This window comes from Nicotiana tabacum, chromosome 10, assembly GCF_000715075.1.
Source record: "Nicotiana tabacum cultivar K326 chromosome 10, ASM71507v2, whole genome shotgun sequence".
Lineage (NCBI taxonomy): Eukaryota > Viridiplantae > Streptophyta > Magnoliopsida > Solanales > Solanaceae > Nicotiana > Nicotiana tabacum.
The window spans coordinates 105,688,906-105,713,926 of NC_134089.1; positions in this window are offsets into that span (position 1 = coordinate 105,688,906).

Genomic DNA, 25,021 nt, shown 5'->3' on the forward strand with positions numbered 1-25,021 from the left:
ACCTCTTACTCTATATGTATTTAAGATTATCCAAGTTGCGGCTAAGACATTGAAGCTAGAACTTGTGAAATATATATCGAAAGGCTTGATAGTAATGTTATTATTTTGTGGACTGTTTTGCGTTGTTGTTGGGCTGCGTATTTTACTACTATCTTGTGGAGTTTTGGAGGAGGAAGGGTGTGGAGAAACACCATATATATGTAGGGTTATGGGCTGATAGTTATTCATAACATTTCCAGGTTGTTTGACACGACTACGGTGGTCGTCGTATGTATGGAGTGATTAGGCTGTGTATGGACTATTTTGGGAGGCTCAATATGTTTATTATTGATGTTGTTTGGGCTATTTGGTGACTGTTTTGAATGGTATGAGGTCATATATATAGGGGAGGTATTGTCCGTTTCATCGTAAAATAGGTTGTGGTCGATACATAATAGTTATGACGCTTAAATGATAACGATAGTATCGTTTCTCTTATTGTAGACTAAGGAGTTTTGACAATTGCATAGCTTGAGATTGGGGCAGTATATACAAGGTATGTGAGGCTATCCCTTTCCTTCTTTTGCACGACTCTGATTGTACATAATGTAATGAACGAGCTTCCAAAGATACTCTACTCTTAGAAGCTAGCAGTACTTACATTGTTTTCCCTCTTATGGAACGATTGATGTTAATGTTGCTTCTCTTATTCTTATGTTATCAATGTTGTTCGTACTTCCTAAATCTTATAAGGTTCATAGTGAAGAGTTAGTCCTAATAACGTGTACAGAGGATACCGACCTTACGTCACTCCAAAAGGTTTAGAATGTGATTCCATGAGTCGAGCATGCATTATATATATGTATCTATTTTACTCTACCGAGCCACGCTATAGTTGGCCGGGTACGGCACCTATTGTGCAACCACGGATCAGTTGGGTTTTACCGAGCTCCACGTGGCCGAGTACGATTCTACCGAGCCTTATGATGGCCGGGTACATTTTTTTACCGAGCCTATTATGGCCGGGTACGATATGATGATGATGATGATGCCCACAGAGGCGAATGTTTTAAGGGTTTATGTATTTATACATATGTATCATGCATTACATGTAAGTAGCCCTCAGAGGTACTAAGATGTTACAGGTTGTATATTCTCTATCCTTGCTTACATTACTGATCGTATTTATGGTTCCCTGCCTTACATACTCAGTACTTTATTCGTACTGACGTCATTTTATTTGTGGACGCTGCATGTCGTGCTGCAGGTCCTGATAGACAGGCAGGTGCAACTCCCCCACCACAGTAGGCTGTCCAGTTCAGCGGTGATTGGCGAGATCCCTTCTCCGGACTTGCCTTGGTCTTGGTATGCATTTTTGTTATAGACATTATGGGTATGTCGGGGCCCTGTTCCGGCTATGTTGCAGCACTTATGTTCTTTTAGAGGCTCATAGACAGGTGTCGACTCATGTATAGTTTGGTATGCCTTGTCGGCTAGTTTTGTTGTATAGTCTTTCATAGTAGCGTGGTAGCTCATACCTTATATGTAGTTTCTTGATTGTCTAGTCATCCCCTGCTTTGTATGTTCATGCCGTCATATTTTATTGCTGGTTGTCCATGATCTAGGTCTACCATTTATATTGATCTCGTCAGCCCTAAAAGATAATAATGAAGGTTAGATGAAATGTACGTTGGTGCTCGGCAAGTGTGGTCGGGTGCTAGTCATGGCCCTTCAGTTTGGGTCGTGACAAACTTGGTATCAGAGCAAGTCTGTCCTAGGGGTTGTCTATGAGCCGTGTCTAGTAGAGTCTTGATTATGGATGTGTAGCGCGCCACATTTATAATCAGGAGGCTACATGACATCTAGGGTTGTTACCTTCTTCCTGAATCTAGATCGTGCGTAGAGTTGAGTCGTAAGTGTTCGTCTCTAATATTCACCTTGTTTTTTTCAGTGATGCCTTCGACTAGGAAGCAAACGATTAGTAGACGGCTTGATACAGCAGCGGGAGAGGGTACCAGTCAGGTGCCCCAAGTCAGAGCAGGACAAAGTGAGGCTCAAAGTGAGATGCCCTCTCATACCTCATCTACTCCATCTCCTCCAAAGGATATTAGAAGGCACCCAACGCCTCCAGTTCCTCCGTCTGGCACTCCAGACCAGGATATGCGGAGTGCTTTGCAGTTATTGACTAGCTTGGTAGCTGCTCAGGCTCAGAGGCAGAATACAGGTGTTGCTGAGAAACCAGTTAGTACAAGAGTTCGTGATTTTATTAATTTAGACCCTCCAGTGTTTACCGGATCAGACCCCAAGGAGGACCCACAGACTTTTATTGACCAGGTTCATCGTACACTTCGGGTTATGCATGTTAGTGATACAGAGGCAGTAGAGTTGGCTTCTTATCGGTTACGGGATTTAGCGGTTCTCTGGTATGATAGTTGGGAGAGATCCAGGGGTCCGAACCCTCCTCCAGCTGTGTGGAAGGAATTTTCTGAGGCCTTTCTTCGTCACTACTTGCCAGTTGAGATACGACGAGCTAGAGCTGATAAGTTCTTGAACCTTAGACAAGGTAATATGAGTGTGCGAGAGTACAATATGCAGTTTGATTCTTTGGCAAGGTATGCTCCCCATATGGTGGCCGAGATGAGTGATAGGGTGCATATGTTCGTGAATGGGTTGGGACCACATCTGATAAATGAGTGTACGACAGCCTCCTTGGTGGAGGGCATGGATATTTCCCGTATTCAAGCTTATGCCCAGACCCTAGAGGATCGTAAGCGCCAGCAGAGGGCAGTTAGGGAGCAGGATAGGGGCCAGCATAAGAGGGCGAGATTTGCAGGGTATTCTGATGACTTCAGAGGCCGCATCAGGCCACAGTTTTCGAGGAGTTCGGCGCCACCTGTAGCTAGTGCTCCTCCACAGTTTCAGAGGCCTCGATATGATCGATCCTATTCTAGTCCAGGTCAGAGTTCGCGGGCATCTGGCTCGCAACATCACAGGGATACTAGTCAGATGAGACCCCCAACACCACATTGTGATCAGTGCGGCAAGGCCCACTTTGGACTGTGTCGTCGAGGTTCTGATGCATGCTATTCGTGCGGACAGCCTGGCCATATGATGCGGGATTGTCCTAATAGAGGAGGTGATGGTATGGCTCAGCCGATTGGATCTGTGTCTGGTTCTTCCTCATCAGTTCGACCTCCAGCACGGGGTTTTCAGCAGTCGACAGGTCGTGGTAGGGGTAGAGGTGCAGTGCCGAGTTCGAGTGGTGCTCAAAATCGAACCTATGCTCTAGTAGGTCGACAGGATCTCGAGTCGTCTCCAGATGTTGTTACAAGTATTATATCTGTGTTTTCTTATGATGTATATGCGTTGATTGATCCGGGATCTACATTATCATATGTTACACCCTTTGTGGCTAATAAGTTTGGCATTGAACCTGAATTGATAAGTAAACCCCTCGCGGTATCTACTCCGATAGGAGATTCTGTGATTGCTAGAAGGGTATATAGAGGTTGCACTGTGATGATTTGTAGTCGTCAAACCTCGACAAATTTATTTGAGTTAGAAATGGTTGATTTTGATGTGATAATGGGAATGGACTGGTTGGCCTCATGCTATGCAAATGTTGACTGTCGTACGAAGATGGTTAGGTTCCAATTTCCGGGTGAACCCGTAATTTAATGGAAAGGGAACATTGCTACACCGAAAGGTAGGTTTATTTCCTATCTTAAGGCAAGGAAAATGATCTCAAAAGGTTACAATTATCATCTCGTTCGCGTTAGGGATGCAGAGGCGAAACCGCCTACTTTACAATCAATCCCTGTGGTCAACGAATTCCCAAATGTTTTTCCAGATGAACTCCCAGGCCTTCCTCCTGAAAGGGAGATTGAGTTTAGCATTGATGTGTTGCCTGACACTCAACCGATCTCTATTCCTCCATACAGAATGGCCCTGGCAGAGTTGCGAGAGTTGAAGGTACAGTTGAAGGACTTGCTGGATAAGGGCTTTATTAGGCCTAGCACTTCATCTTGGGGTGCATCAGTCCTATCCGTGCGGAAGAAAGACGGGTCGTTACGGATGTGTATCGACTATCGACAGTTGAATAAGTCTACTATAAAGAACAAGTATCCACTTCCAAGAATTGATGACCTGTTTGACCAACTCCAGGGTGCCAAGTATTTCTGTAAGATTGATTTACGTTCAGGGTATAATCAGGTGAGGGTTAGGGATAAGGATATTCCAAAGACGGCCTTCCGGACAAGATATGGGCACTTTGAGTTCTTGGTGATGTCGTTCGGGCTAACAAATGCCCCAGAAGCTTTTATGGATTTCATGAATACTATATTCAGGCCCTATCTTGATATGTTCGTGATTGTATTCATTGATGATATTCTAGTGTATTCTCGTTCGGAGGCGGAACATGCGGGCCACTTGCGGATAGTATTACAGACGCTTCAGGATCGTAAGTTATATGCTAAGCTCTCCAAATGTGAATTCTGGTTGAACTCAGTAGCATTCCTTGGCCATGTGATATCTGATGAGGGTATTAGTGTCGACACTCAGAAGATCGATGCAGTAAAGAATTGGCCGAGACCTACAACACCATCAGAAGTCCGCAGCTTCCTAGGGCTAGCAGGATATTATAGGCGGTTTGTGGAAGGATTTTCCTCTATATCATCACCATTGACTAAGTTAACACAGAAAGCTACCAAATTCCAGTGGTCTGACACTTGTGAACGTAGTGTTCAGGAGCTGAAGAATCGATTGACATCTGCACCAGTGCTCACTCTTCCTGAAGGAACAGAAGGTTATGTGGTATATTGTGATGCCTCAGGTATAGGTTTGGGGTGCGTATTGATGCAGCGTGGGAATGTGATTGCTTATGCATCAAGACAATTGAAGAAGCATGAAAAGAATTATCCAACCCATGATTTGGAATTGGCTGTAGTAATATATGCTTTGAATATATGGCGGCACTACTTATACGGCGTCCATGTTGACATCTACACAGATCACAAGAGTTTACAATACATCTTCAAGCAGAAAGAGTTGAATTTGAGGCAGCGTAGGTGGCTTGAATTATTGAAAGACTACGACGTCGAGATATTGTATCATCCTGGTAAAGCCAATGTTGTGGCAGACGCTCTCAGCCGTAAATCAATGGGAAGCTTAGTACATATTGAGGCAGGTAGATGGGGGTTGATTAAAGAGCTTCATCAGCTAGCCAATATGAGAATCAGATTGTTAGACTCTGATGACGGAGGTGTTACTGTACAGAATACATCAGAATCATCTTTAGTAGCCGATGTAAAAACACGACAATATGAAGATCCTATCTTAGTACGATTAAGAGAAAGCATTCAACAGTGTAAAAGTATGGCTTTTGGGATCGGAAAAGACAGAGCACTGAGATACCAGAGCCGATTGTGTGTGCCTAATGTGGCAGGGTTGCGAGAGAAGATTATGAATGAGATTCATCAATCCCGATATTCTATCCATCTCGGCTCGACAAAGATGTATCATGATGTCAAGGAGCAGTATTGGTGGGATAATATGAAGAAGTCTATTGCAGAATTTGTAGCCCAGTGTCCCAATTGTCAACAAGTAAAGATAGAACATCAGAAACCCGGTGGATTGCTTCAAAATATAGAGATTCCGACCTGGAAGTGGGAGGTGATTAATATGGACTTCATTATTGGATTACCTCGCTCTTATCATAAGTTTGACTCTATATGGGTGATAATTGATCGACTTACAAAATGTGCCCATTTTCTGCCAGTGAAGACAACTTACACGGCTGAAGATTATGCAAAGTTGTATATCAAGGGGATTGTTAGGCTTCATGGTGTGCCCGTATCTATTATATCAGACCGAGGAGCTCAATTTACGGCTAACTTTTGGAGGTCTTTCCAGAAGGGTTTAGGCACACAAGTAAATCTCAGCATTGCATTTCATCCGCAAACTGACGGACAGGCTGAACGTACCATTCAGACACTGGAAGATATGCTACGAGCATGTGTTCTAGATTTTAAGAGGAATTGGGATGATCATCTTCAACTCATAGAATTTGCCTACAATAATAGCTACCATTCCAGTATTAAAATGGCCCCATACGAGGCACTATACGGGAGGAGATGTAGATCACCAGTTGGATGGTTCGAAGTCGGTGAAACAGAATTATATGGGCCAGATTTGATTCACCAAGCTATTGAGAAGGTGAAAGTGATACAGGAGCGATTGAGGACGGCACAAAGCAGGCAAAAATCTTATTCTGATGTCCAACGTCGTGATCTAGAGTTTGAGGTTGGTGATTGGGTTTTCCTGAGGATCTCACCAATGAAGGGTATTATGCGTTTTGGGAAGAAAGGTAAGCTGAGTCCAAGGTATATCGGGCCGTATAAAATTCTTCGACGAATTGGATAGGTTGCTTATGAGTTAGAATTGCCATCCGAATTGGAATTTGTCCACCCGGTATTCCATGTATCTATGTTGAGAAAATGTATTGGAGACCCTTCTCGAGTCATCACTATCAAAGATGTACAAGTTACAGAGGACCTATCATATGAAGAAGTGCCAGTGGCGATATTAGATCGGCAAGTCCGCAAGCTGAGAACAAAAGATGTAGCTTCCGTCAAAGTATTGTGGAGGAACAAAAATATGGAAGAAATGACATGGGAAGCAGAAGAGGAGATGAAGTCTAAATACCCTTACTTATTCCAGAATGAATATAACAAGGATGCTGGTGGAAGACAGGATACATTGGAAGGTGAAACGGCTCTATGAGGTAAGCAATAATTTGAGAATACTCCTCCTTAAATACAAAATGGTGATATGTAGATAATGTAAATACGCATAATGCCTTGTGTAGCCTTGTGAAGCCATATGTTGGGCTTAATTACTTGCAAGTTTTGCTAGTTACCATTTTATAGGGGAAAATTGATCGGAAATTTCCATTGGAATCCACGATGATTTAAACTCCCCATAAACCCTTACATTCGAGGACGAATGTTCCTAAGGAGGGGAGGGTGTTACAACCCATATCCACATGTGTTAGTTCATGCCATATATTAGTTAACATAAATCCAAGAAGGAATTATCTTTGAGATGATAAGAAGTCAATCCTATTGGTCTTAAGTGATACAAGAGTGTATAAGGGTGATTAACCAGTATTAGAAGTTAAACGAACCAAGGATGTTGTAACTCGTATTTTCAGGTAATCTAGCGGTGCTTAATACACTCAAGAGGTCATTTATTAAGGTATTTTAATCATATAATATCTGTATCATAAGTCTTGAAGTCAAACGAGTTATGAAACAAAAGTCGACAAAAGTTGTCGCAACTTAGGTTCATAATTTTACTTAAACATTAGGTCAAATGTTTCTAATATTTTCTCATAATTTACAAGGAATTATGGGGTGATCAACCAAATTAAATATCTATGAGTCTAGTTTCCAACGCATTAAACCGTTCATCGATACGATCTCGGAGTAGAGAGATATTTGCGTTTTCGCGAGACTGCGCCAAGCACCTCTCTATGGGGCCCACTAAGGCGGTTTAAGATATTTGGACCTATATAGGATGCCTCCAACCCGTTTTAAGTCATTTCTTCTCACTAATTTCAGACCTTATAACCCTAGTAACATCCTCTCAAGGTTCTCTCAAGATTCAAAACCCAAAAAAAGGGCAAACAACACAAATCAAGTGTCGGGAATTCCGTGGCGCTAGTAAGTCTCTTGTTCTTCTTGTTGTTGCTCATTTTTGTGTCGTTCCAGCTCGTGTGGGAGGTTGTTTTAAAGGGTTTATGTTCTGTAAATACTCCCTCATGCTCTTAATATCAATCCTAGGTGATTTCAAGCCTTCTAAAGTGGTTCTAGTACCGAAAAACAATAATTGATCGCTAGTTTCGCTTTTTTGTTGTTGTGGCAGCATTGAAGGGATATTTCATGGAAATTTAAGGTCAAATTGGAGTTTTTCTTTCTGTATAAAGGTAAGGAACCTCTTACTCTATATGTATTTAAGATTATCCAAGTTGCGGCTAAGACATTGAAGCTAGAACTTGTGAAATATATATCGAAAGACTTGGTAGTAATGTTATTATTTTGTAGACTGTTTTGCGTTGTTGTTGGGCTGCGTATTTTACTACTATCTTGTGGAGTTTTGGAGGAGGAAGGGTGTGGAGAAACACCATATATATGTAGGGTTATGGGCTGATAGTTATTCATAACATTTCCAGGTTGTTTGACACGACTACGGTGGTCGTCGTATGTATGGAGTGATTAGGCTGTGTGTGGACTATTTTGGGAGGCTCAATATGTTTATTATTGATGTTGTTTGGGCTGTTTGGTGACTGTTTTGAATGGTGTGAGGTCATATATATAGGGGAGGTGATGTCCGTTTCATCGTAAAATAGGTTGTGGTCGATACATAATAGTTATGACGCTTAAATGATAACGATAGTATCGTTTCTCTTATTGTAGACTAAGGAGTTTTGACAATTGCATAGCTTGAGATTGGGGCAGTATATACAAGGTATGTGAGGCTATCCCTTTCCTTCTTTTGCACGACTCCGATTGTACCTAATGTAATGAACGAGCTTCCAAAGATACTCTACTCTTAGAAGCTAGCAGTACTTACATTGGTTTCCCTTTTATGGAACGATTGATGTTAATGTTGCTTCTCTTATTCTTATGTTATCAATGTTGTTCGTACTTCCTAAATCTTATAAGGTTCATAGTGAAGAGTTAGTCCTAATAACGTGTACAGAGGATACCGACCTTACGTCACTCCAAAAGGTTTAGAATGTGATTCCATGAGTCGAGCATGCATTATATATATGTATCTATTTTACTCTACCGAGCCACGCTATAGTTGGCCGGGTACGGCACCTATTGTGCAACCACGGATCAGTTGGGTTTTACCGAGCTCCACGTGGCCGAGTACGATTCTACCGAGCCTTATGATAGCCGGGTACATTTTTTTACCGAGCCTATTATGGCCGGGTACGATATGATGATGATGATGCCCACAGAGGCGAATGTTTTAAGGGTTATGTATTTATACATATGTATCATGCATTTCATGTAAGTAGCCCTCAAAGGTACTAAGATGTTACAGGTTGTATATTCTCTATCCTTGCTTACATTACTGATCGTATTTATGGTTCCCTACCTTACATACTCAGTACTTTATTCGTACTGACGTCCTTTTATTTGTGGACGCTGCATGTCGTGCTGCAGGTCCTGATAGACAGGCAGGTGCAACTCCCCCACCACAGTAGGCTGTCCAGTTCAGCGGTGATTGGCGAGATCCCTTCTCCGGACTTGCCTTGGTCTTGGTATGCATTTTTGTTATAGACATTATGGGTATGTCGGGGTCCTGTTCCGGCTATGTTACAGCACTTATGTTCTTTTAGAGGCTCATAGACAGGTGTCGACTCATGTATAGTTTTGTATGCCTTGTCGGCTAGTTTTGTTGTATAGTCTTTCATAGTAGCGTGGTAGCTCATACCTTATATGTAGTTTCTTGATTGTCTAGTCATCCCCTGCTTTGTATGTTCATGCCGTCATATTTTATTGCTGGTTGTCCATGATCCAGGTCTACCATTTATATTGATCTCGTCAGCCCTAAAAGATAATAATGAAGGTTAGATGAAATGTACGTTGGTGCTCGACAAGTGTGGTCGGGTGCTAATCATGGCCCTTCAGTTTGGGTCGTGACACCACTGTCTCGCTATATGCCATGAATGTATTCATAAATTTTTTTGAATTAATATAATTTATGTATTCAGATGTATTATATAATTTCTCTGAAGATTGCTATGTTTTTGGGGTATTTTTCGGTTGAGAATCTTTTTTATAACTGAAAATACAAAATTTGTGTGTTATAATTGAGTTTGTTGAGTTATATTAGGAGTCTATTATGTTAATTGATTCACTTTCCGTTTTAAAAATAGTGTAATCCCCTATTTCACACCGTGAATACAGTCAAATACAGTCGAATACAATAATCTGTCTAGCTGTAATCCCATGTTTCACTCCATGAATACAGTCGAATATACTCGAATACAACAACTGATTAGTTGGACTTCCCTGATTCACGCCTATTTTTGCTACTGTATTCATGAATACAATAACTTAAATACATCAAATACATCTTATAACCACACAAAAGGTATCTATAATTCGTAATATAACAAATGATATCTATAGATGACTAATTACTACCAAAAGATAGTGCTTTATGAAAATTTCTCTTTACCGTCCTATAATACATATGAAACTTTATTACCCTCCTTAATCAAATTTTAACTTAATTTCATGAACATATACAATTTATCAATTTTATACAAATAAGTTTTAAATGAGTATCCCTTTATATTAGGAATTGAATAAGGAATATTAGTTATTTCTCTCTCTCTCTCTCTCTCTCTCTCTCTCTCTCTCTCTCTCTCTCTCTCTGTCTCTCTCTCTCTCTCTCTCTCTCTCTCTCTCTCTCTCTATATATATATATATATATATATATATATATATATATATATATATATATATATATATATATATATATATATATATATGTTTATGTTTTTCTAATTTTTCTTTCTTTGATGTTCTCTGTTTTTTTTATGCTTTCTTGTTGTATAGAGTTTTAATGGAATTCGCCAATGGATTTCAATTGTTTTACTAAAGAGTTTTAACTTAGCAATTTTTTTCATGTTGCACAATTGATGTTCAAATTAAAATTGTCAATCAATAAATTTTGAAAGTGTTTGATTCTCCACCATTGACAGCCATTAAAAAGTTTCGAAGCTTTGAATTCGAATTTGAGTTTTTAAAAATTATTATTTGTTTGGATTGGGTGTTGTTGCAAACAATTGAGAATATTCTTTGGAGTTTATATCTCAATTTTGAGGGTGTTTGATGAAAATTAGACTTGATTTTGACCGAATTTCAGATTGAAAATCGAAGAAGAAGAACACATGACATACAATATACTTACGAAATTATATTAAAGTTGTATGTAAATTGTATTTAAGTTGTATTATATTGTAGCTATTTTTTTATTTGAATATTGTATGAAAGTTGAAAAATAGTTGTGTAATATATGAATCATTAAAAGAAATTTGTATTTAAATTATAAATACTATCTTTTTACATAAAGTTGTTGATATGTATCAAAATTGTATTAAGAGAGGAAGTTTTGATTGGAAGTTTAGAGAGGAAGAAGAACACACCACATACAAAATATATACAATTCATATACAAAAGACATATTGTATAAATTTTGCATGAAAATTGTATGTAAGTTGTATGATGTTTTACATGTATTTAAATGGATAAAAATAATATTTGAAAGTTGTAGATTAGTTGTAAAAAATTTAATTTTAGGTTATATATTTTTGTAGATGTATCAAATTTGTATGAAGTTTATTTTTAATTCATATGTTGTTGTACCATACAAATTTATATCATCGAGTTTCTAGTGTTGTTGCTGTTGGTGCTATATTGACGGAGGTGGATACGTTGAACATTTTACTTCAATTTCGAGTTTCATGGAGATAGAACTGAGAGATACTATTGTAATATCGAAAGACAAGAATGTCATATTGAGGGCAGCTAAGGCAGTTGATCCGCTTAGAAGACGCCAAGTACTTTTTGTTTGAGGAACAATTAAATAAAGTGAAGCCACCATCTGATTTCTGATAATAAGTAAATGACGAAGCAGACGAGTTTATGTTTGAAATATGCTCGGGAAGACACAAAGCATTGAGTTCTAATAATCTTATTGTTTGTGACTTATAATCAATTTCCTAAACAGAAACATTAGTTGATATTGGAATGTCAATGTTGTTGGTAGATGCCTGTCACGACCCAAATCCACATGACCAGCACTCGACATACTGTCTTACCCGACCGAACCAACCCATATGATACACCCAAACCATACGCATGAAAACCAATTTAATTGCGGAAGCTCTTTGAAAATTTTATATATTTCCAAGTTAAACCATAGAACAATTTTTCAATTCAAAATCATACATGAAGCCTCTCATAATCATATCAATGAGACCAAGTAAAATAAATATGCTTTCATGTATGTCGCGTACAACCCCATTACTACAACTTTTCACAAGTGGAACCTCTATACCAAGAGATAGAACTAAACATTTGGGCTAATGCCTGACTAACATAAATTAAGAAATAACATGATAACTACCACGAAATAGGAGTGCTGCCTCGCCATATACCTTAGAAAGAGAGGCATCCTAGCCATGTACGTATGCCACGTATCATACCTCATCCTAAAATTTGTAAAGTACGTGGGCCCCTGGGGGCTAAGGGCTAAGTACACCACAACGATACTCAATAAGTATCATAGACTCTCTCTAACTCAAGTTCCTAGGACAAATTTTTATAAAAACCTATGCAACCAATATTGGACATAAAGTGATAAACAATTATAGAAATTATGCTCTTTATCATTTTAAATAAAAGACAAATGAAATGTAAGTCATGCTATAAAATTTTAGAACATCTCTATTAACCCAAGATTTAATAAAAATCATATAAATCAATTTCAATCTCATTAAGTCATCAAAATTATTTTCAGCTCCTTAGGCCTAAATATAAGAAAGTTCTCTTTTACCTTTCACCGGGAGTACTATACCGACACCGATATAATAAACAACTACTAGGTGATCGACCTAGTAACAAGTATTTGACCCTACTTGTCTGGGCGGCTTCCCGTAGTGCCATACGAGTCAACTTAACCTCATTACTTTAAGTAATGATCATTTTCCCTCTCAATGGGGGACCTTATCCTACAAACCTCGGCTTAACCTTAGAATTCCCTACACCGCCATGTGTAGTTCCATGGTAACGAACTCAATATTTGAACCAATCTCGGTGGTCTCCACTAGTAACTCCCAAAACATTGGATATTTCAAAAATAGATTCATGACATATTAGCCTCAAAGGATCTATTTTTATCAAAGCATTGTTCATGGCCAACTAAACCATTTTGAATAAAAACAATCAAATATATGATCTTCTTCATATTAAAGCCTTTAACAATTTGACATTCATCCTTCAAATATACAAAGAGTGCTATCCATTAATCAAGTTTCACAAGAAATACTCTTCATAAAATACATCTTTAACCCTCAAATATTTATATTCTTTCCAATGCTCAAGTTTGAATTAAACTTATAACATTTTCTTCAAACATAATTTGACATCAAATCTTTAAAAATAAGAATTTTAAATTGTAAAACAACAAAACTTACTTTATGCAACACAATTCAAAATACATGGTGTCATCCTTTCCCGCTTTTACCTACAAGTATGGATGCACAGTTACAAACCAGCTCACATAGTAACTCAAATATGATTTTAGAGAAAATCCTTCAAGAGGAGTATGTATTAATCAACTTACCTCAACCTTCAAGATCCAAAAATACTACAATGCTCCAATTGATTAAAATGCCCAAATATTGCCTACAATTCAGTATCTACCATTAGATATCCCAACTACATCAAAACAAATATGAAAAGATTCATCAATATCCATTAGGCTTCACAATCTGACCACAAGAATTCAATCATCCCAAATTATCCAATAGGTTTACCCATTAGCCTATTCAATTCCATTCTTATCATTTAATACCCATTTGGAGCCATTAACTACGTTAATTACCCAACATCATCAAGTCATTATTCATTGCCTTCTCCAACAAAACTCTAGGTTCAAGAACATCCATTTCAAGAACTAGTGTTGTATCTTATCCAAATGGTGATTCCCAATTCAATTCATTCATCAATTAAGTTATCAAGTCTATTGGAATCATTAGAAACTCAAAACAATTCCATTTATATCAATGCATCACTATACATCTTATTCTTTACCCAAAATGGCATTCTCAAGACCCACCCTTAGGATTCATACAATATCCCATTACAACTTCAAATAAAACTCATAAACTCACTATACATCTTATGAAGCTAAAGTGAAGAGATTACCTTTTGGTGGAAGAATCTCACTTTTTCTCTTTTTGGTATTCCTGAAGATTCAACCCATTTTCTATGGATTTGATCCATAATAATGTTAGTGTTATTACTAGATGATGTTATATAATCATCCTTGTACTAATATAACTTACCTTGAAGTGTATCCATGGTGAAAGAGCTCCTCCTTCTCTCTAGAATAATTCCAAGTTGAAGAACTAATACATTCTCTCTCTAAACCCATGTTTTCAGCTCTTTAAAATGACCTTTGAAACTACGTACCTTCCTGCGTAGGCTACGCATAAAGGCTACACAGGATGGACTTCCATTCCTCTTCAATTGGAAGCTTCTGGATTTGCCTACTATAACGACCCGGTCGGTCGTTACATGAGTTACCGCTCCGTTTTCCCTATTTCTACTTCTTATTGTCTTGTTCAGCTGTATTATGTGTTATTGAATTGGTTGGCTCGGGTTCAGAGAGGTTTTGATAAGGTTTGAGACACTTAGTCTCTTTTGAGTAAGCTTAAGTTGGAAAAGTCAACCGGATATTGACTTATGTGATAAAGGGCTTAGATGTGAGTTCCAATGGTTCAGATATCTTCGGGAGGTGATTTGGGACTTAGGAGCGTGATTGGAATGTGTTTTAGAGGTACGGAGTAGATTTAGGCTTGAATTGGCGAAATTGGGATTTTGGCTTTTTCCGGTTAATAAGTGAGATTTTGATATAGGGGTCGGAATGGAATTCTGGGAGTTGCAGTAGGTCCGTTATGTCATTTGGGATGTGTGTGCAAAACTTTAGGTCATTCGGACGTGGTTTGGTAGACTTTTTGATCGAAAGCAGAATTTGGAAGATTTTGCAATTCTTAGGCTTGAATCCAATGCAAATTTGGTGTTTTGATGTTGTTTTGAGTGTTCCGGAGGTTGGAAAAAGTTTGAATGATGTTATGGGATAGGTTGACATGTTTGGTTAAGGTCCTAAGGGCCTCGGGTGAGTTTCAGGTGGTTAAACAAATCATTTCAAATTGAGAAAAATTGCAGAAAATCTGTTGTAAGTGTTGCAAACTTTTGGCCTTCGTGTTCGCGAGTGGGCCTTCGCATTCGCGAAGGGTTAGGATGAGAGGCTGGAGGTTGGTCCTTTGCATTCGCGATGGAGGTCCCGCGTTCGCGAAGGGTTGGAGTCAGGAAGCTTAGCGTTACCGAGAGAGCAGATGCATTCGCGATGGTCTGAGTTGCTGAGACATCGCGTTCGTGAGGGGTCGCCCCGTTTGCGTATGGGGAATTCTGGTCAACTTAACTTTATGCTTCACGAACGCAAAGCTTTGACCGCGTTCGCGAACAAGGATTTGAAATAGCTGGCCAGAATGATTTAAAAGCCATATCCGCAATTTTTAGCCTAAATTCCTCCATTTTTGGGCGACTTTGAAGCTTTTTGAAGAAGACTGAAGAGGGAATCAAGGGGGAACACTTGGAGGTAAGATTTATGGACTTAATACTCAATTCTAATGTGATTTTTACCTACTTAATCATGGATTTTGTAGAATTTAAGCCTAAATATTGAAGAACTATGGTTTGTAATTGGAGACCTAAAATTAGGGATTTGAGGTGTCATTTGTGGTTGGATTTTGGTGCTTTCGATATGAATGTACTCGGGGAGTGATAAGGAGTCTATTGATATAATTTTTATCAGATTCTGAGATGTGGGCCCGGGGGTCGAGTTTGGCTAATTTCGAGATTTGTGTTGTAATTCGATTTCTTTCGAGTGGGCTTTGTTCCTTTAGCATATTTTGATAGTTGTGCATTGATTTTGGTTAGATTTAGAGCACCCGGAGGCTGATTCGAGAGGCAAAGTCATCGCGGGCTAGAAATTGGACCGGATAGAGGTGAGTAATGATTGTAAATATTGTCCTGAGGGTATAAAACCCCGGATTTCACATCGTTGTGCTATATTAAGGTGATAAACACGCTAGATGACGAGCGTGGGGTCATGCACCGTTAGGGATTGTGACTTAGTCCAACTTGTATGACTGTTTAACTGCGTATTTCATTAAAAACTATTTGCTATCATCATGTTTTGAGCTGAATGCCATATTTGAGTCTCGTGCCAATTGTTTTGGACCCTTAGGGGATTTTTACTACTTTTCCTCACTGTTTTGACTTTATACATGTACTCAGTCATGCTATACCCTACTGTTTTTATAACTCAGCCATGTTTACTCTGTTTTGATATCTTAAATGATATTTTGAGTTGAGCATCATGTTTCACTATACCCGAGTGACTTTTAGAGATTTCTGACTGAGTAGGGTCGAGGGTCTGTGTTGTGAGGTTATTATGGGATCGGGCTGCACGCCACAACGATACTGAGCTGATTCATAATTATGAGGCTGAGGGCCTTAGTTGTATGCCACAAGGTGGCTTGATATAAGGGCGAGAGCCTATTGATTATGCCACGAGATGGCTTGATATTGCGCTTAGGCCGTAAGGGGCCCCTCCAGGAGTCTGTACACCCCCAGTGAGCGCGAGTACCCAGTGTGATATGTGATATAGCCCGAGGGGCTGATGTTATTCCATGTTATTGCCCGAGGGGCTGGTTTCTGTTGATATTGTGCCCGATGAGCTGAATTTATGTGTTTATCTTTTCTCGTTGCTTTTCATTCACTTGTTCAATTGTTAAAAGATGTTTTAAAGAGGTTTTACTAAACCGATGTGTTTTTACAAGTTTTCACTGTTCTATTGCATTGCATTGATTTTATACTGTCTCTTTGTAGCATTTTGCTGTGTTTTACATGTTTTCTTATCGCTCAGATACCTTTACTTTTATTACTCACTGAGTTGGCGTACTCACATCACTCCTTGCACCTTGTGTGCAGATTCAGGAGTCTCGGGTCCTGTTAGCGAGGGCTGATTTCTTCCAGCGGGCTATTCGGAGTCCACTAGGTAGCTGCAAGGCGTTCGCAGCCCAGTGTTTCTCCCTCTTATCATTATTTCTTTCCCTTGTACTGGATTTTGTAATAGACTGTGTAGTCCATTTTCCGTATTCCTAAACTTATGTTAGATGCTCATGACTGGTGACACCCCGATGTCGGGCTATGTTTATTTCCGCGTTGTTCTATTTCACTTCATTTTGGGATTTATCATCTGTTTATGTTTTAAATTGAATTATTATAACTGTAAAAAAATGGATTGGGAGTTGTGTCGGTTGGTCTTATTTTACGATAGGTGCCATCACGACCGGATCCGAGTTTAGGGTCGTGACAAGTTAGTATGAGAGCCTAGGTTTAGGTCTCAAAAGTCATGAGCAAGTTTATTAGAGTCTCGCGGATCGGTACGGAGACGTCTGTATTTATCTTAGAGAGGCTGCAAAACCTTTAGGAAAAATTTCATATTCTTGAAATTCTTGTCGTGCGAATCTGTTGATCTGAGTACTAAACTTCTGTTATTTTATTCTCTCACAAATGGTGAGGACAGAGCGACCAGTCAGGATGGATGACCACCAGTACCACCAACTGTGGCCACTAGAGGCTGAGGACGTGGTCAAGGCCGTAGTAGGGGCAGGAGTGTGGCCCGCACAGCAGCTAGGGCAGCACCTGCAGATCCACCAGCCGCCCCAGTTCAGGATCATGTCCCAGTGGTGGACGCTCCAGCAGCACCAACTCAAGCACCAGCTGTGCCCATTGTGATTCCGGGTCTTCAAGAGGCCCTGGCTCAGATTCTATCAGTATGCACTAGCCTAGCTCAGGTGGTCTCAGTTACTACAGCTGTAGCTACTTCTCAGGCCGGGGGAGACACTCAGACTCCCGCCGCTCGCACACCCGAGCAGGTCGTGCAAGGGCTTCAGACACTGGGGCACATCCCGCCCAGCCGGTTATAGCTGCTCAGGACTATGTAGCTCCTACCATGATAGAGGACAGACAATGCAGGTTGGAGAGGTTTGGTAGACTTCAGCCTCCGACCTTCAGTGGTGCAGAGGGCGAGGATGCCCAGGGTTTCTTGGACAAGTGTTAGAGGATTCTTCATACAATGGGTATTCTAGAGACCAGCGGGGTCGCTTTCACTACTTTTCACTTTTCTAGAGCAGCCTTCACTTGGTGAGAGGCTTATGAGAGGCATAGGCCTGTTGGTGCAGCACCCTTTACTTGACAGCAGTTCTCCGTTCTCTTTTTGGAGAAGTATGTGCCACAGTCTCGCAGAGAGGAGCTGCGCAGGCAGTTCGAGTGGTTGCGTCAGGGATATTTGACTGTGATACAGTATGAGATAAGGTTCTCAGAGTTAGCGCATTATGTTGTTTGGTTGGTTCCAACAGATATAGAGAGGATTAAGAGGTTCATTGATGGCCTCACTTATTAGCTTCGTATTCTCATGACTAGGGAGAGGGTGTCTGGTGCTACTTTTGAGGAGGTTGTAGACATTGCTCGTAATATTGAGTCAGTTCGTCGCCAGGAGCAAGATGAGAGGGAGGCCAAGAGGCCTCAAGGATCTGGTAGTTATGGTGGTGCTCCTTCGAGAGGTCAGTTTCAGCACGATAGAGGCCGTCCATTCAGGCATGCTCAGCCAGCTTGCCCAAGTTATCGTGGGGCGTCATCGGGTCATGGTTCTCATAGTTCTCATCAGGGCCAGTCATCACTCAGTGCCCTTCCAACTCAGAGTTCGTCCCGTGCTCCATCAGTTCAGGGCTCTTCTATGTCAGGTGCATCTGCTAGTCATTCTGGTGCTAGGGGTTCCCTTCAGTCCCCGTCTCCAGCACCCGGGAGTTACTATGAGTGTGAAGAGATGGGTCATATGTATAGGTAGTGTCCTCATCGTCTTGGAGGTTCATCTCAGTAGAGAAGTCAGCCATTGGCTTCAGTGCCAGTTACTTCACCACCACCCACCCAGCCAGCTAGGGGTGAAGGTCAGTCAGCTAGGGGTCGCCCTAGAGGGGTAGGTTGATCAGGTGGCGGTCAGGCTCGTTTCTATGCACTCCTAGCTAAACTCGATGCTATTGCTTCAGACGCCGTGATCACAAGTATTGTCTTAGTCTGCCATAGAGATGCCTCTGTATTATTTGATCCTGATTCCACTTATTCTTATGTGTTATCATACTTTGCTCGTTATTTGGATATGCCCCGTGAGTCTCTTGTTTCATTTGTTCGTGTATCTACTCTGGTGGATGATACTGTTATTGTAGACCATGTGTGCCGGTCATGTGTGGTGATTATTGGGGGTCTGAAGACCCGAGTGGATCTGTTGTTGTTATGTATGGTAGACTTTGATGTTATATTGGGCATGGATTGGCTATCTCTGTGTCGTGCTATTTGGACTGTCATGCTAAGACAATGACATTGGCTATGCCGGGTGTGCCATGGATTGAGTGGCGAGGTTCGACTGATTATGTTCCTAGTAGGGTAATTTCATTCTTGAAGGCCCAACGTATGGTTGGTAAGGGTTTCCTTTCGTACTTAGCCTTTGTGAGGGATGTTGGTGGAGAGACTCCTAGTATTGATTCTGTTCCTGTTGTGAGGGATTTCCTCGATGTGTTTCCTACAAACCTGTCGGGCATACCACCGGACATGGATATTGATTTTGGTATTGATCTGGTGCCGGGAACTCAGCCCATTTCTATTCCACCGTATCGTATAGCACCAGCAGAGTTGAATGAGTTGAAGGAGCAGCTTAAGGAGTTCCTTGATAAGGGATTTATTCGGCCTAGTATGTTGCTTTGGGGTGCGCCAGTTCTATTTGTGAAGAAGAAGGATGGCATGATGAGGATGTGCATTGATTACAAGTAGTTGAACAAAGTAACAATCAAGAACAAGTATCTTTTGCCTCGTATCGATGGTTTGTTTGACCAGCTTCAGGGAGCGAGAGTGTTCTCCAAGATTGATCTCCGTTCAGGTTATCACCAGTTGAAGATTAGGGACTCAGATATTCTTAAGACAGGTTTCAGGATCCGATATGGTCATTATGAGTTTTTGGTGATGTCTTTTGGGCTGACCAATGCCCCAACAACGTTCATGCATCTGATGAACATCGTGTTTTGCCCCTATCTCGACTTATTTGTCATAGTTTTCATTGATGATATTCTAGTGTATTCAAGTAGTCAAGAGGAGCACGCAGAGCATTTGAGAGTTGTGTTGCAGAGATTGAGGGATGAGAAGATTTATGCAAAGTTCTCCAAGTGTAAGTTTTGGCTCAGTTTAATGGCTTTCTTGGGGCACGTGGTGTCCAGCGAGGGTATTCAGGTTGATCCGAAGAAGATAGAGGCTGTTCAGAGTTGGCCCAGACCGTCCTCAGCTACCGAGATTCGCAACTTTCTTAGTTTGGTGGGTTATTACCGACGGTTTGTTTAGGGATTCTCATCTATCGCATCGCCTTTAACCAAGTTGACTCAAAAGGGTGCTCTATTCAGGTGGTCGGATGAGTGTGAGGAGAGCTTTCGGAAGCTCAAGACTGCCTTGACCACAACTCCAGTGTTAGTTTTGCCATCAGCTTCAAGTTCATATACTATATATTGTGATGCTTCGAGAGTTGGTATTGGGTGTGTATTGATGCAGAAGGGTAGAGTTATTGCTTATTCTTCTCGTTAGTTGAAGACTCATGAGAAGAACTACCATGTTCATGATTTGGAGTTGGCTGCCATTGTTCACGCACTGAAGATTTAGAGGCATTATTTGTATGGTGTGTCTTGTGAGATGTTTACTGATCATCGTAGCCTCCAGCACTTGTTCAAGCAGAAGGATCTTAATTTGAGGCAGCGAAGATGGTTGGAGTTGTTAAAGGATTATGATATTACTATTTTTTACCATCCGGCAAAGGCCAATGTGGTGGACATTGCCTTGAGTAGGAAGGCGGTGAGTATGGGGAGTTTGGAATATATTCCAGTTAGGGAGAGACCTCTTGCAGTTGATGTTCAGGCCTTGGCCAATCGGTTTGTGAGGTTGGATATTTCAGAGCCCAGTCGGGTATTGGGTTGTGTGAATTCTCGGTCTTCCTTATATGATCGCATCAGAGAGCGCCAGTATGATGATCCTCATTTGCTTGTCCTTAAGGACAGATTTCACTATGATGATGCCAGAGATGTGACTATTGGTGATGATGGGGTGTTAAGGATGCAGGGCCAGATATGTGTGCCCAATGTAGATGGGAGTTGATTCTGGAGGAGGCCCATAGCTCGCGGTATTCTATTCATCCGGGTGTCGCGAAGATGTATTAGGATCTGAGACAACATTATTGGTAGAGGAGAATGAATAAGGACATTGTGGGATTTGTAGCTCGGTGTTTCAATTGTTAGTAGGTGAAATATGAGCATCAGAGACCGGGTGGCTTACTTCAGCAGATGGATTTTTTAGAGTGGAAGTGGGAGCGAATCACCATGGACTTTGTTGTTGGGCTCCCACGGACTTTGAATAAGTTCGATGCTATTTGGGTGATTATGGATCGGCTGACCAAGTTCGCGCACTTCATTCCTGTATGTACTACCTATTCTTCAGGGCGGTTGGCAGAGATCTATATCCGGGAGATTGTTCATTTGCATGGTGTCCTAGTTTCCATCATTTCAGATAGGGGCACTCAGTTTACTTCGCAGTTTTGGAGGTCTTTGTAGTGAGAGTTGGGTACTCAGGTTGAGTTGAGCACAACTTTTCATCCTCAGATGGACGGGCAGTCTAAGTGCACTATTCAGATATTGGAGGATATGTTACGTGCTTGCGTCATTGATTTTGGAGGGTCATGGGATCAGTTTTTGCCACTCACAAAGTTTGCTTATAACAACAGCTACCAGTCGAGTATTCAGATGAATCCATATGAGGCTTTGTATGGGAGGCGGTGTAGATCTCCAGTTGGTTAGTTTGATCCGGGTGAGGCTAGGCTATTGGTTACAGACTTGGTGCATGATGCTTTAGACAAGGTGAAGGTGATTCAGGAGAGGCTTCGTACAGCGCAGTCGAGACAAAAGAGTTATGCTGACAGGAAGGTTAGGGATGTGTCCTACATGGTTAGTGAGAAGGTTCTGTTGAAGGTTTCACCCTAAAGGGTGTTATGAGATTTGGGAAGAAGGGTAAATTGAGTCCTCGATTCATTGGGCCTTTTGAGGTGCTTCATAAGGATTGGGGAGGTGGCTTATGAGCTTGCTTTGTCACCCAGCTTGTCAAGTGTGCATCCGGTATTTCATGTTTCTATGCTCTAGAAGTATATTGGCAATCCGTCTCATATTTAGGATTTCAGCACGGTTCAGTTAGATGATGATTTGACTTATGATATGGAGCCAATAGCTAATTTGGAGCGTCAGGTTCGGAAGTTGAGGTCAAAGTATATAGCTTTAGTGAAGGTACAGTGGAGAGGTCAGCCTGTGGAGGAGGCTACCTGGGAGACCGAGCGAGAGATGCAGAGAAGATATCCTCACCTATTTGAGGCTTCAAGTATGTTTCTTGACCCATTCGAGGATGAACGTTTATTTAAGAGGGGGAGATGTAATGACCCGACCGGTCATTTCATGAGTTACCGCTCCGTTTCCCCCATTTCTGCTTCCTATTGTCTTGTTCAGCTGTATTATGTGTTATTAGGTTGGTTGGCTCGGGTTCGGAGAGGTTTTGGTAAGGTTTGCGACACTTAGTCTCTTTTGAGTAGGCTTAAGTTGAAAAAGTTAACTGAATGTTGACTTATGTGATAAAGGGCTCGGATGTGAGTTTCGATGGTTTGGATAGCTTCGGGAGGTGATTCGGGACTTAGGAGCGTGATCGGAATGTGTTTTGGAGGTAAGGAGGGCATTTTTTGGTTAAATGGTGAGATTTTGATATCGGGGTCTGAATGAAATTCCGGGAGTTGCAGTAGGTCCGTTGTGTCATTTGGGATGTGTGCAAAATTTCAGGTCATTCGGACGTGGTTTGATAGATTTTTTGATTGAAAGCGGAATTTGGAAGATTTTGGAATTCTTAGGCTTGAATCCAATGCAAATTTGGTGTTTTGATGTTTTTTTGAGTGTTCCGAAGGTTGGATCAAGTTTTAATGATGTTATGGGATAGGTTGACATATTTGGTTGAGGTATCGAGGGCCTCGGGTGAGTTTCGGGTGGTTAAATGGATCATTTCAAGTTTAGAAAAATTGCAGAAAATCTGCTGTGAGTGTTGCAGACTTTTGGCCTTCGCACTCGCGAATGGACCCTCGCGTTCGCAAAGGGTTAGGATGAGAGGCTGGAGGTTGGTCCTTCGCATTCGCGATGGAGGTCCCACGTTCGTAAAGGGTTGGAGTCAGGAAGCTTCACGTTCGCGATAGAGCAAACGTGTTCGCGATGGTCTGAGTTGCTGAGGCATCGCGTTTGCGATGGGTCGCCGCGTTCGTGTATGAGGAATTCTGGTCAACTTAAGTTTGTGCTTCGCGAACGCGAGCCTTTGACCGCGTTCGCAAAGAAGGATTTGAAATAGCTGGGCAGAATGATTTAAAAGGCCATATCCGCGATTTTTAGCCTAAGTTCCTCCATTTTTAGGCAATTTTGAAGCTTTTTGAAGAGGATTGAAGAGGGAATCAAGGGAGAACACTTGAAGGTAAGATTTATGGACTTAATACTCAATCCTAATGTTATTTCTACCTAATTAATCATGGAATTTGTAGAATTTAAGCCTAAATATTGAAGAACCAGGGCTTGTAATTAGAGACTTAAAATTAGGGATTTGAGGGGTCATTTATGGTTGGATTTTGGTGCTTTTGATATGAATGAACTCGGGGAGTGATAAAGAGTCTATTGATGTAATTTTTATCAGATTCCGAGACATGGGCCCGGGGGTCAGGTTTGGCTAATTTCGGGATTTTTGTTGTAATTGAATTTTTTTCGAGTGGGCTTTGTTCCCTTAGCATATTTTGATGGTTGTGCACTGATTTTGGTTAGATGTGAAGCATCCGGATTCTAGAGGCAAAGGCATCGCGGGCTAGAGTTTGGACTAGATAGATGTGAGTAATGATTTTAAATGTTGTCCTGAGGGTATAAAACCCCAGATTTTACATCGTTGTGCTATATTGAGGTGACACACACGCTAGATGATGAGCATGGGTTCATGCACCATTAGGGATTGTTACTTAGTCCATCCCGTATGACTGTTTAACTGCGTATTTGATTGAAAACTGTTTGCTATCATCATATTTTTGGTTGAATGTTATATTTGGGCCTCGTGCCAAATATTTTGGACCCTTAAGGGACTTTTACTATTTTTTCTCATTGTTTTGACTTTATACCTGTACTCAGTCATGCTATATCCTACTATTTTTATAACTCAGCCATGTTTACTATGTTTTGACATCTTAAATGATATTTTGAGCTGAACATCATGTTTTACTATGCCCGAGTGACTTTTAGAGATTTTTGACTTAGTAGGGCCGATGCCTGTGTTGTGAGGTTATTATGGGATCGGGCTGCACGCCGCAGTGGTACTGAGCTGATTCATGATTATGAGGCCGAAGGCCTAAGTTGTACGCCACAAGGTGGCTTGATATGAGGCCGGGAGCCTATTGATTATGCCACGAGATGGCTTGATACTACGCTTGGGCCGTAATGGCCACCTCCCGGAGTCTGTACACCCCCAGTGAGTGCGGTTACCTAGTGTGATATGTGATATAGCCCGAGGGGATGATGTTGTTCCATGTTATTGCCCGAGGGGCTAATTTCTATTGATATTGTGCCCGAGGGACTGATTTTATGTGTTTATCTTTTCTTGCTGCTTTTCGTTCACTTGTTTAACTGTTAAAAGATGTTTTAAAGAGGTTTTACTGAACTGAGGTGTTTTTGCAAGTTTTCATTGTTCTATTGCATTGCATTGATTTTATACTACCTCTTTGTAGTATTTTGCTGTGTTTTACGTGTTTTCTTATCGCTCAGCTACCTTTACTTTTATTATTCACTGAGTTGGCGTACTCACATTACTCCATGCACCCTGTGTGCAGATTCAGGAGCCTCAGGTCCTGCTATCGAGGGCTGATTTCTTCCAGCGGGCTATTCAGAGTTTACTAGGTATCTGCTCGGCATTCGCAGCCCAGTGTTTCTCTCTCCTATCTTTATTTTCCCTTGTACTGGATTTTGTAA